Raw genomic sequence first — 13490 nt, forward strand, 5'->3', positions numbered from 1 at the left:
ATTAGAGTTAAATAAGTAGTTATTTTCTATTGTTAAATTAGTTTGACTTGGTCTTTTTAGTTAGTTAGCTATATGTTTGTCAAGGGTTCCTTTCTATATAAATGGTTCCTTTTATCTCTTGATAGTGTATGGGTGAATCACCTAATAATGCAATTTTGTTTACCTCTTTTTGTACACTTTTGAGTTCTAAAAATATGGTATTAGTTTATCATTGTGCTTCAACATCTTTTTAGCTTCGTTCTTCATGACCAATCATGGCCGATTCAGTCCCAACACCATCACCACACTACTATAAAATAGACTTTTAACATCGATTATTAAGGACTTTCAACATTGATTATTAATTGATGTTGAAACTATCAATGTTAAAAGTAATAACATTAACATCAGTTTTACTAAAATTGATGTTAAGATAAACCCCACAACATCAGTTTTATAAAAAACCGATGTCATATAGTAAGAAATAACAAAAAAATGTAAAATATGTACGAAACAACATCAGTTTTTAGAAAACCAATGTTAAGTTTGACTCACAACATCAATTTTTCAAAAAAACCGATGTTGTTTTGTACTCCCCAACATCAGTTTTACTAAAAACCAATATTGTGTTATGCTTAGTAACATCGGTTTTTACTAAAAATCGATGTTGGTGAGCAAAAACAACATCAATTTTTAGTAAAATCGATGTTGTTTTTAAACAACAACATCAATTTTTATGATTGCCGATGTTGTTTTTTTGGATTTTTTTAAATATATTGTCTATTTTTTTAATTACCCCAAATTAACCTGCAAATTGAAAATCAAAACCAATCCATACAGTTTTCAGACCGTTTGCAAACAGTTTTTAGCAGAAAGTCCATAAAAATTGAATATTTACTATGAATTAAAAATAATATTTAAAGTAATTAAAGTCAATACATAAAATGAATTGTAACAAATCTAAATTAAGAAAAATCTACATTTCTAAAATTACTGAAACACCTAGTGTTTCATTTTTAACTTTTAGATAATATCTTGCTCACTGAATACGAAGTGCCTTAATTCTCTTTGGTTCCAATGGTCTTGGATCATTAAAATACTGCATGATATAATAAAACATAAGTTCATAAGTATACATAATAACAATTATAACAAATTGAATTACTTTTGAAGTAAACAATTGTCATTTCCCAATTATCCTTGAAACTTCCTAAGACTATCGTTGGCATCCAATGCATTACGTAGTACCTGCACTTAGTGCTTCCTTTTTTCTTATTACACTAAATTGAATACGATATTTAGATATTCAAAGTTAACCAAAAATTAGTGTATAGAGTAATAAAATTTAATTTTTAAGGCCACAAGCATTGTTTAAATCACTTACTTTAACTACAATCCATCTAGCAACAGGCTCGAATTTACTTTGTAGACTATCGTCGAATCCTTTCAAAGCATTGTTCAATAGAAACAAGCATGCGTATTGTACAATTAAAATATTGATGTTCCTGACTAATGGTAATGTAAATGTATTACAAAATACAACTGACCTATTAATAATTCATTTCAAGTAGTTGTCGGGCCTATTGTGTAAGGAACAAAACCAGATGATAACATTGTCCTTAGGACATGTTAGTGCTTAGCTCTACGGAGTTTTAAAAGATTGGCTAAGATTTTGTTAAAACATAAGCACTTAGACAATGAAGGAAAGCTGGAGTTGCTGCACATGATGTCCAACGTTATGTCAAGGAATAAGATCGGGCTGCACAATGCACAAGGCAAGATAAAATGTCAAATGAAGAATTGAAGTTGCAGGATCCACGATGTCGGATACAATGTCCTGACATCCTGCCCGAAAATACTGGAGTTGCTGCACAATGCACAAGTCAAGATAAAATGTCAAATGAAGCATTGAAGCTGCAGGATCCACGATGTCGGATACGATGTCCTGACATCTTGCCCGAAAATACTGGACACATAAATCTGTTATATCTTTAACAGATTATTGTGCAGTTAGCAAGAGATTAGATGATCTATCTTTTGGAACGAATTAAAAGATAATTAAAGTTCGAATTACAAACTAGAAGAGTTCGTTCAGGGATTAAAGATTAAAGATAAAAACTAAAAGATCAAACGTTATCTTTTAGTTCTTTAAGTGCAGATTTTCAGGAAGAATGATAGATCTCATCCAGCACAAGCTGTTGCAGCCCAGACACACACACTGCTATAAAAACATGGAGGCTGCACGAGTTTTGTACCAAGTCCGGGATTGAAGAGTTATTTTGTGAGTTTTGGGACTTGAGTGTTTTGTGAGCCACCTTGATGTTATCCTAACATCAAGTGTTGGACCTGTGTGTGTAGAGTTGATCTCTAGTGTGTAGAGTTGATCTCTAGTGTGTAGGGTTGATCCCTTTTGTTCAGAGTTGATCTCTGGTGTGTATTTGATTTAATTGTAAACTCGGGAGAGTGAGTGAGAGGGAGTGAGCGGGGTTTCTCATATCTAAGAGTGGCTCTTAGGTAGAGGTCGCACGGGTAGTGGTTAGGTGAGAAGGTTGTAAACAGTGGCTGTTAGACCTTGAACTAACACTATTTTAGTGGATTTCCTCCCTGGCTTGGTAGCCCCCAGATGTAGGTGAGGTTGCACCGAACTGGGTTAACAATTCTCTTGTGTTATTTACTTGTTTAAACTGTACACACTGTCAAATATAATCTGCATGTTCTGAAGCGTGATGTCGTGACATCCTGTACGACATCTGTCCCCAGTATCAGAATTTCATTTGGTATCAGAGCAGGCACTCGAAATCACTGAGTGAGATCTAGGGAGATAAATTCTGATGAACATGGAGAAAGAAGGAGGACCAGTGAACAGACCACCAATTCTGGATGGAACCAACTATGAATACTGGAAAGCAAGGATGGTGGCCTTCCTCAAATCACTGGATAGCAGAACCTGGAAAGCTGTCATCAAAGGCTGGGAACATCCCAAGATGCTGGACACAGAAGGAAAGCCCTCTAATGAATTGAAGCCAGAAGAAGACTGGACAAAAGAAGAAGACGAATTGGCACTTGGAAACTCCAAAGCTTTGAATGCTCTATTCAATGGAGTTGACAAGAATATCTTCAGACTAATCAACACATGCACAGTGGCCAAGGATGCATGGGAGATCCTGAAAACCACTCATGAAGGAACCTCCAAAGTGAAGATGTCCAGATTGCAACTATTGGCCACAAAATTCGAAAATCTGAAGATGAAGGAGGAAGAGTGTATTCATGACTTCCACATGAACATTCTTGAAATTGCCAATGCCTGCACTGCCTTGGGAGAAAGAATGACAGATGAAAAGCTGGTGAGAAAGATCCTCAGATCCTTGCCTAAGAGATTTGACATGAAAGTCACTGCAATAGAGGAGGCCCAAGACATTTGCAACATGAGAGTAGATGAACTCATTGGTTCCCTTCAAACCTTTGAGCTAGGACTCTCGGATAGGGCTGAAAAGAAGAGTAAGAACTTGGCGTTCGTGTCCAATGATGAAGGAGAAGAAGATGAGTATGACCTGGATACTGATGAAGGACTGGCTAATGCAGTTGTGCTCCTTGGAAAGCAATTCAACAAAGTGCTGAACAGAATGGACAGGAGGCAGAAACCACATGTCCAGAACATCCCTTTCGACATCAGGAAAGGTAGTAAAGACCAGAAAAGATCAGATGAAAAGCCCAGTCACAGCAAAGGAATTCAATGCCATGGGTGTAAAGGCTATGGACACATCATAGCTGAATGTCCCACTCATCTCAAGAAGCAGAGGAAAGGACTTTCTGTATGTCGGTCTGATGATACAGAGAGTGAACAAGAAAGTGATTCTGACAGAGATGTGAATGCACTCACTGGGAGATTTGAATCTGCTGAAGATTCAAGTGATACAGATAGTGAAATCACTTTTGATGAGCTTGCTATATCCTATCGAGAACTATGCATCAAAAGTGAGAAGATTCTTCAGCAAGAAGCACAACTAAAGAAGGTCATTGCAAATCTGGAGGCTGAGAAGGAGGCACATGAAGAGGAGATCTCTGAGCTTAAAGGAGAAGTCGGTTTTCTGAACTCTAAACTGGAAAACATGACCAAATCAATAAAGATGCTGAATAAAGGCTCAGATATGCTTGATGAGGTGCTACAGCTTGGGAAGAATGTTGGAAACCAGAGAGGACTTGGGTTTAATCCTAAATCTGCTGGCAGAATAACCATGACAGGATTTGTTCCTGCCAAAAACAGCACTGGAGCCACGATGTCACAACATCGGTCTCGACATCATGGAACGCAGCAGAAAAAGAGTAAAAGAAGTAAAAGAAAGAAGTGGAGGTGTCACTACTGTGGCAAGTATGGTCACATAAAGCCCTTTTGCTATCATCTACATGGCCATCCACATCATGGATCTCAAAGTAGCAGCAGCAGACAGAAGATGATGTGGGTTCCAAAACACAAGATGGTCAGTCTTGTTGTTCATACTTCACTTAGAGCATCAGCTAAGGAAGATTGGTACCTAGATAGCGGCTGTTCCAGACACATGACAGGAGTCAAAGAATTCCTGGTGAACATTGAACCTTGCTCCACTAGCTATGTGACATTTGGAGATGGTTCTAAAGGAAAGATCACTGGAATGGGAAAGCTAGTTCATGATGGACTTCCTAGACTGGACAAAGTACTGCTGGTGAAGGGACTGACTGCAAACTTGATCAGCATCAGTCAGCTGTGTGATGAAGGATTCAATGTAAACTTCACAAAGTCAGAATGCTTGGTGACAAATGAGAAGAGTGAAGTTCTAATGAAGGGCAGCAGATCAAAGGACAACTGTTACCTATGGACACCTCAAGAAACCAGTTACTCCTCCACATGTCTATCCTCCAAAGAAGATGAAGTCAGAATATGGCATCAAAGATTTGGACATCTGCACTTAAGAGGCATGAAGAAAATCATTGACAAAGGTGCTGTTAGAGGCATTCCCAATCTGAAAATAGAAGAAGGCAGAATTTGTGGTGAATGTCAGATTGGAAAGCAAGTCAAGATGTCCCACCAGAAGCTTCAACATCAGACCACTTCCAGGGTGCTGGAACTACTTCACATGGACTTGGTGGGGCCTATGCAAGTTGAAAGCCTTGGAGGAAAGAGGTATGCCTATGTTGTTGTGGATGATTTCTCCAGATTTACCTGGGTCAACTTTATCAGAGAAAAATCAGACACCTTTGAAGTATTCAAGGAGTTGAGTCTAAGACTTCAAAGAGAAAAGGACTGTGTCATCAAGAGAATCAGGAGTGACCATGGCAGAGAGTTTGAAAACAGCAGGTTCACTGAATTCTGCACATCTGAAGGCATCACTCATGAGTTCTCTGCAGCCATTACACCACAACAGAATGGCATAGTTGAAAGGAAAAACAGGACTTTGCAAGAGGCTGCTAGGGTCATGCTTCATGCCAAAGAACTTCCCTATAATCTCTGGGCTGAAGCCATGAACACAGCATGCTACATCCACAACAGAGTCACACTTAGAAGAGGGACTCCAACCACACTGTATGAAATCTGGAAAGGGAGGAAGCCAACTGTCAAGCACTTCCACATCTTTGGAAGTCCATGTTACATTTTGGCAGATAGAGAGCAAAGGAGAAAGATGGATCCCAAGAGTGATGCAGGAATATTCCTGGGATACTCTACAAACAGCAGAGCATATAGAGTATTCAATTCCAGAACCAGAACTGTGATGGAATCCATCAATGTGGTTGTTGATGATCTAACTCCAGCAAGAAAGAATGATGTCGAAGAAGATGTCAGAACATTGGGAGACTATGTAGCAGATGCAGCTAAAAGTGGAGAAAATGCAGAAAACTCTGATTCTGCTACAGATGAATCAAACATCAACCAACCTGACAAGAGACCCTCCATTAGAATCCAGAAGATGCACCCCAAGGAGCTGATTATAGGAGATCCAAACAGAGGAGTCACTACAAGATCAAGGGAGATTGAGATTGTCTCCAACTCATGTTTTGTCTCCAAAATTGAGCCCAAGAATGTGAAAGAGGCACTGACTGATGAGTTCTGGATCAATGCTATGCAAGAAGAATTGGAGCAATTCAAAAGGAATGAAGTCTGGGAGCTAGTTCCGAGACCCGAGGGAACTAATGTGATTGGCACCAAGTGGATCTTCAAGAACAAAACCAATGAAGAAGGTGTTATAACCAGAAACAAGGCCAGACTTGTTGCTCAAGGCTACACTCAGATTGAAGGTGTAGACTTTGATGAAACGTTTGCCCCAGTTGCTAGACTTGAGTCCATCAGATTGTTACTTGGTGTAGCTTGCATCCTCAAATTCAAGCTGTACCAAATGGATGTGAAGAGCGCGTTTCTGAATGGATACCTGAATGAAGAAGCCTACGTGGAGCAGCCAAAGGGATTTATAGATCCAACTCATCCAGATCATGTATACAGGCTCAAGAAGGCTCTCTATGGATTGAAGCAAGCTCCAAGAGCTTGGTATGAAAGGCTAACAGAGTTCCTTACCCAGCAAGGGTATAGGAAGGGAGGAATTGACAAGACTCTCTTTGTCAAGCAAGATGCTGAAAACTTGATGATAGCACAGATATATGTTGATGACATTGTGTTTGGAGGGATGTCGAATGAGATGCTTCGACATTTTGTCCAACAGATGCAATCTGAATTTGAGATGAGTCTTGTTGGAGAGCTGACTTATTTTCTGGGACTCCAAGTGAAGCAGATGGAAGACTCCATATTCCTCTCACAAAGCAAGTATGCAAAGAACATTGTCAAGAAGTTTGGGATGGAGAATGCCAGCCATAAAAGAACACCTGCACCTACTCACTTGAAGCTGTCAAAAGATGAAGCTGGCACCAGTGTTGATCAAAGTCTGTACAGAAGCATGATTGGGAGCTTACTATATTTAACAGCTAGCAGACCCGACATCACCTATGCAGTAGGTGTTTGTGCAAGATATCAAGCCAATCCTAAGATAAGTCACTTGACTCAAGTAAAGAGAATTCTGAAATATGTAAATGGCACCAGTGACTATGGGATTATGTACTGTCATTGTTCAGATTCAATGCTGGTTGGGTATTGTGATGCTGATTGGGCTGGAAGTGCAGATGACAGAAAAAGCACTTCTGGTGGATGTTTCTATTTGGGAACCAATCTTATTTCATGGTTCAGCAAGAAGCAGAACTGTGTGTCCCTATCTACTGCAGAAGCAGAGTATATTGCAGCAGGAAGCAGTTGTTCACAACTGGTTTGGATGAAGCAGATGCTGAAGGAGTACAATGTCGAACAAGATGTCATGACATTGTACTGTGACAACATGAGTGCTATTAGTATTTCTAAAAATCCTGTGCAACACAGCAGAACCAAACACATTGACATTAGACATCACTATATCAGAGAGCTTGTTGATGATAAAGTTATCACACTGGAGCATGTTGACACTGAGGAACAAATAGCAGATATCTTCACAAAGGCATTGGATGCAAAACAGTTTGAAAAACTGAGGGGCAAGCTGGGCATTTGTCTGCTAGAGGAATTATAGCAACTACTGCAATCTGAACGTGCTCAAACGTATCACTTAACATTAATAGCACGTTCACTACAAAGCAAATTCGACCGTTGCTTCTCACGTCCCTCTACATTCCTCATTCAAATTTATATTTTCGTGGCATTCGTGTTTTCATCAGCATTTCCCAATAGCTCTCAGAAATTTGTGAAACCATTCCAAACGCTCTGCTTTTCCATGGCTACCTCACGAAAAGAAACTTCAGCACCTGGTTCACCCTCTGTACCATCATCTCCGCACCAGGAACAACCAGAATTCAACATCCAACCCATACAAATAATTCCTGGTCAAGCTTCTGTCCCTGAGAAACTGGTTCCCAGAAGACAACAGGGAGTGAAGATTGCGGAAAACCCTAGCCTTGCAACAAGACCTAGGGAAGTAGACACGGAGATGGACAAGAAAATCCGCAGTATTGTGAATAGCATTTTGAAAGACGCCTCTGTTCCTGATGCTGGTGAAGATGTTCCAACATCCTCCACCCCGAATGTTTCTGTGCCTGATGTTGAGAAAGATGTTCCGACATCTTCCGCTCCAAATGCTGAAGCCCTCCCTTCACCCAGTGAAGAGGAATCAACAGAAGAAGAAGATCAAGCCACAGAGAAGACCCCTGCACCAAGGGCACCAGAACCTGCTCCAGGTGACCTCATTGACCTTGAAGAGATAGAATCTGATGAGGAACCCATTGCCAACAAGTTGGCACCTGGCATTGCAGAAAGACTACAAAGCAGAAAGGGAAAAACCCCCATCAAGAGGTCTGGACGAATCAAAACTATGGCCCAGAAGAAGAGCACTCCAATCACTCCTACCACATCCAGAAGGAGCAAGGTTGCAATCCCCTCCAAGAAGAGGAAAGAAATTTCCTCATCCGATTCTGATGATGATGTCGAACTAGATGTCTCGACATCAAAGAGGGCCAAGAAATCTGGGAGAAAGGTGCCTGGAAATGTTCCTGATGCACCATTGGACAACATCTCTTTCCACTCCATTGGCAATGTTGAAAAGTGGAAATATGTGTATCAACGCAGACTTGCGGTTGAAAGAGAACTGGGAAGAGATGCCTTGGATTGCAAGGAGACCATGGACCTCATCAAGGCTGCTGGACTACTGAAGACAGTCACCAAGTTGGGAGACTGTTATGAAGGCCTAGTCAGGGAATTCATTGTCAACATTCCCTCTGACATAACAAACAGAAAGAGTGATGAGTATCAAAAGGTGTTTGTCAGAGGAAAGTGTGTTAGATTCTCCCCTGCTGTGATCAACAAGTACCTGGGCAGACCTACTGAAGGAGTGGTGGATATTGATGTTTCTGAGCATCAGATTGCCAAGGAAATCACTGCCAAACAAGTCCAGCATTGGCCAAAGAAAGGGAAGCTTTCTGCAGGGAAGCTAAGTGTGAAATATGCAATCCTGCACAGGATTGGAGCTGCAAACTGGGTACCCACTAATCATACATCCACTGTTGCCACAGGTTTGGGTAAATTTCTGTATGCTGTTGGAACCAAGTCCAAATTTAATTTTGGAAACTATATTTTTGATCAAACTGTTAAGCATTCAGAATCTTTTGCTGTTAAATTACCCATTGCCTTCCCAACTGTATTGTGTGGCATTATGTTGAGTCAACATCCCAATATGTTAAACTACACTGACTCTGTGATGAAGAGAGAATCTCCTCTATCCCTGCATTACAAACTGTTTGAGGGGACACATGTCCCAGACATTGTCTCGACATCAGGGAAAGCTGCTGCTTCAGGTGCTGTGTCCAAAGATGCTTTGATAGCTGAACTCAAGGACACATGCAAGGTGCTGGAAGCCACCATCAAAGCCAACACAGAGAAGAAGATGGAGCTGGAACGCCTGATCAAGAGACTCTCAGACAGTGGCATTGATGATGGTGAAGCAGCTGAGGAAGAAGAAGAAGAAGCTGAGGAAGAAGAAGAAGAAGCCGATGACGAAGATGCAGCAGAGGATACAGAATCCGATGATGATGATTCTGAAGCCACCCCATGATCATCAGACCTTTATATTTTTTACTAGCTAAAGGGGCATGTCCCTTGAACAATTACTAGTTATTGGTCTGTAATATTTGCACCTTAAGTTCATGCATTCTACTTTTGTCAAATTCTGTCTAAAAAGGGGGAGTAATAGTATTATGCTTGCTATTATGCATGATTTTGAGCAGTAGGATACTATGTATGCAATAGTCGTATTATGCATGATTGATACGATGTATGGCAGTAGGAAACGATGTATGCATGATTCATGATTTTGAGGGGGAGTTGTATGAATATGATCTTGAGGGGGAGACTGCTGCTGCTGAGGATGACTGATGTAAGCTACTAGTAGCTGATAGAAGATGCTGCAGTAAGCATGAAGACAGGGGGAGCAGAAGCAGAAAGTTGATGTCACGTGAGATGTCTTGACATCCTGGAGAAGACTTGTAGATTTGCAACTTGAAGAATTTCCGCTGTGCTTGATTACTCTGATAATGAAAGTTGCTGATCCCACTTGCATAACTGCTCGTACCTGCTCAGGAAGTGTCTAAGTATGTTTTAGACAAAATTTGCCAAAGGGGGAGATTGTTAGTGCTTAGCTCTACGGAGTTTTAAAAGATTGGCTAAGATTTTGTTAAAACATAAGCACTTAGACAATGAAGGAAAGCTGGAGTTGCTGCACATGATGTCCAACGTTATGTCAAGGAATAAGATCGGGCTGCACAATGCACAAGGCAAGATAAAATGTCAAATGAAGAATTGAAGTTGCAGGATCCACGATGTCGGATACAATGTCCTGACATCCTGCCCGAAAATACTGGAGTTGCTGCACAATGCACAAGTCAAGATAAAATGTCAAATGAAGCATTGAAGCTGCAGGATCCACGATGTCGGATACGATGTCCTGACATCTTGCCCGAAAATACTGGACACATAAATCTGTTATATCTTTAACAGATTATTGTGCAGTTAGCAAGAGATTAGATGATCTATCTTTTGGAACGAATTAAAAGATAATTAAAGTTCGAATTACAAACTAGAAGAGTTCGTTCAGGGATTAAAGATTAAAGATAAAAACTAAAAGATCAAACGTTATCTTTTAGTTCTTTAAGTGCAGATTTTCAGGAAGAATGATAGATCTCATCCAGCACAAGCTGTTGCAGCCCAGACACACACACTGCTATAAAAACATGGAGGCTGCACGAGTTTTGTACCAAGTCCGGGATTGAAGAGTTATTTTGTGAGTTTTGGGACTTGAGTGTTTTGTGAGCCACCTTGATGTTATCCTAACATCAAGTGTTGGACCTGTGTGTGTAGAGTTGATCTCTAGTGTGTAGAGTTGATCTCTAGTGTGTAGGGTTGATCCCTTTTGTTCAGAGTTGATCTCTGGTGTGTATTTGATTTAATTGTAAACTCGGGAGAGTGAGTGAGAGGGAGTGAGCGGGGTTTCTCATATCTAAGAGTGGCTCTTAGGTAGAGGTCGCACGGGTAGTGGTTAGGTGAGAAGGTTGTAAACAGTGGCTGTTAGACCTTGAACTAACACTATTTTAGTGGATTTCCTCCCTGGCTTGGTAGCCCCCAGATGTAGGTGAGGTTGCACCGAACTGGGTTAACAATTCTCTTGTGTTATTTACTTGTTTAAACTGTACACACTGTCAAATATAATCTGCATGTTCTGAAGCGTGATGTCGTGACATCCTGTACGACATCTGTCCCCAGTATCAGAATTTCAGGACATATAACGACCATTTGCCAATGTGCACTACAGTGGAGAACATTAAGTTATTATAGTGCATACATGATTTAAATTCATTTTTTTCAGTTTAATGTACCTATTCAAGTAGGTTCCTAGGTACACATCCCTCTTTGAATTTTGCATCCAGTTCTTAATATAAGTTTCTGATTCAAATTACGATTGCCCAGATCTCTGTATGGACTGTGGCTCAAGGAATCCATACACATTGGCATTTCCCGCTTGCATACTTGCCTTAATCATATGCCTATTGTTGTTAAAATAAAGTAAATTCTGTATGAATTTAAAACAATCAGTTAGATAATAAACAATAATGTAAAGTGACTTACATAATCCACAATTTGATAACAGAGATGCTCAAACATTGACCACCATGTGCTATTTTAGAAAGATCTTCATGCTTTATGTACAAGGGGAAGTTATCATTATACACCCCAAACATGGTAGCATCCCACGACACCTGCAAAGGCTTGAGAAAAAGCTACTAGAGATGCCGCTATCACTATTGCACTACACATGTGAGCCCACTTAGAGGTAAGGGATGAGTTTATCACAATTGGGGTTAGAATGAACATGTGTAGGAATCCTTAGAGGATTAAATTGAGGTTTATTTTGGGATGTTTATTGAATTATAATTTTCCTTTATGATTATAAATATAATATTGTTGTGTTTGACGGATCAATTGATGTTTGGATGCAAATTGGTTGATAAACTTGAGTGATCTTGATGTTTTCGTGTTTTTGACCTATGATTTTGATTCCTTGATTTTAATATGATTGTGTGAATTGTTTGAGGGGTTTTACGCCCCATGTTGTGAGAATCATTTTGTATAAATTGTTATATTGAGATTATGAAATGGTGATTCAAATTGTGAGTAAGTGACAAATTGAACCTATGATGGATGGTGAGATAAATGTGTATTGAAATATTGTATGTATTTAGTTGTGAGCCATGAACTGTGTAATCACACAATTATAAGACCCTTTAAAGGCAATAAGTTTTTGCACGATGAGTATTGTGATGAGATCCATTGTGGGAACCCAACGAGTTGAATCACTTTGAGACGCGACGAGTTAAAATGATTTTGAAAATAATTGAGTAGTTGTGTGTATTTCATAGTTCATAGGTAAAGTGTATATGATTCATGCATGTTAAATTGAGATTATACCATTGTGATTGAGACCGAGTGTATGTGATAAATTGAGTATGTATTGACTTGTATAATATATATGTGCATTGAGATGTTATGTGCATTGAGTTGTGAGTTATGAATCATACAATCACACGACTATAAGACCTTTTAAGGACAACGAGTTAATGCACGATGAGTATTATGATGGGAACCACTGTGGGGACCCGACAAGTTTAATCACAAGTACAACAAGATAAAATTATTTTGAGAACAATTGGGGAGTCGTGAGTTTTGTACAATTCATAGATAGAGTCTGTGTGCTAAAATGTTTTCTGGGTTGGACTTGAATCAGGAGGGAGAGGCCCTGATGGACTCTTTGGAGTCTAGGCCTTGGGGGTAAATACACCCGGTTTGAGTGCTTCTTGAAGCCTATGCTGATCCCACATGGTTGGAGCATTCTCGCAAAACAACGTGATTCTGACTGGTCTTCCTATGATTTTATCTAGTGAGAGTGACCTGACTTACTAGTGTGTGGTTTGTCTTGTCATGTACTCCTAGGCGCTCGATGAGGTTTTTCACTGACATGGTACCACATTGCATACAAGATTGAGTCTTAGTGTATCTGTTGCATAATGCTTGTGTATTGATTGATTTAGTGATATTGTATTTTCATCCTTGAGTACGTGAATGATGTGAAAATGAATGAGACATGTTATGTTGTGATGTGATGTTACGCGACAAAGTGGTGGAATGACGTGAGCTATGTTTAAGTAAGTTGTATTCCGTTTATATGATATGTGTATCTACATGTTTTCTTATTTCTCTCTATTAGTTAGGAATGTGATATCTCACTCTCCGTGTGTTGTTTGTGTTTGGATCCTGTTATGATCTCGAACTTTGTGTTCATGGGAGCAAATGACTAGGTGAATTGCTTTAAGGAACCTTGTGCTGAAAGACGTCGGGACACAATGTTCTGATAGGATGTGACATTGGGGCATGAATTTTGTTTAATTACATGATGTTTTGAGCAAAAAAT

The 13490-nt window shown here is 39.8% G+C and overlaps 1 pseudogene; it reads right to left on the reverse strand.

Moving 5' to 3' along the window:
- Positions 1 to 1018: 1018 nt before the first annotated feature.
- Positions 1019 to 11447, reverse strand: LOC114397305 (annotated as a pseudogene).
- Positions 11448 to 13490: the final 2043 nt, after the last annotated feature.

Source organism: Glycine soja, chromosome 18 (genome assembly GCF_004193775.1).
Source record: "Glycine soja cultivar W05 chromosome 18, ASM419377v2, whole genome shotgun sequence".
Taxonomy (NCBI): Eukaryota; Viridiplantae; Streptophyta; class Magnoliopsida; order Fabales; family Fabaceae; genus Glycine; species Glycine soja.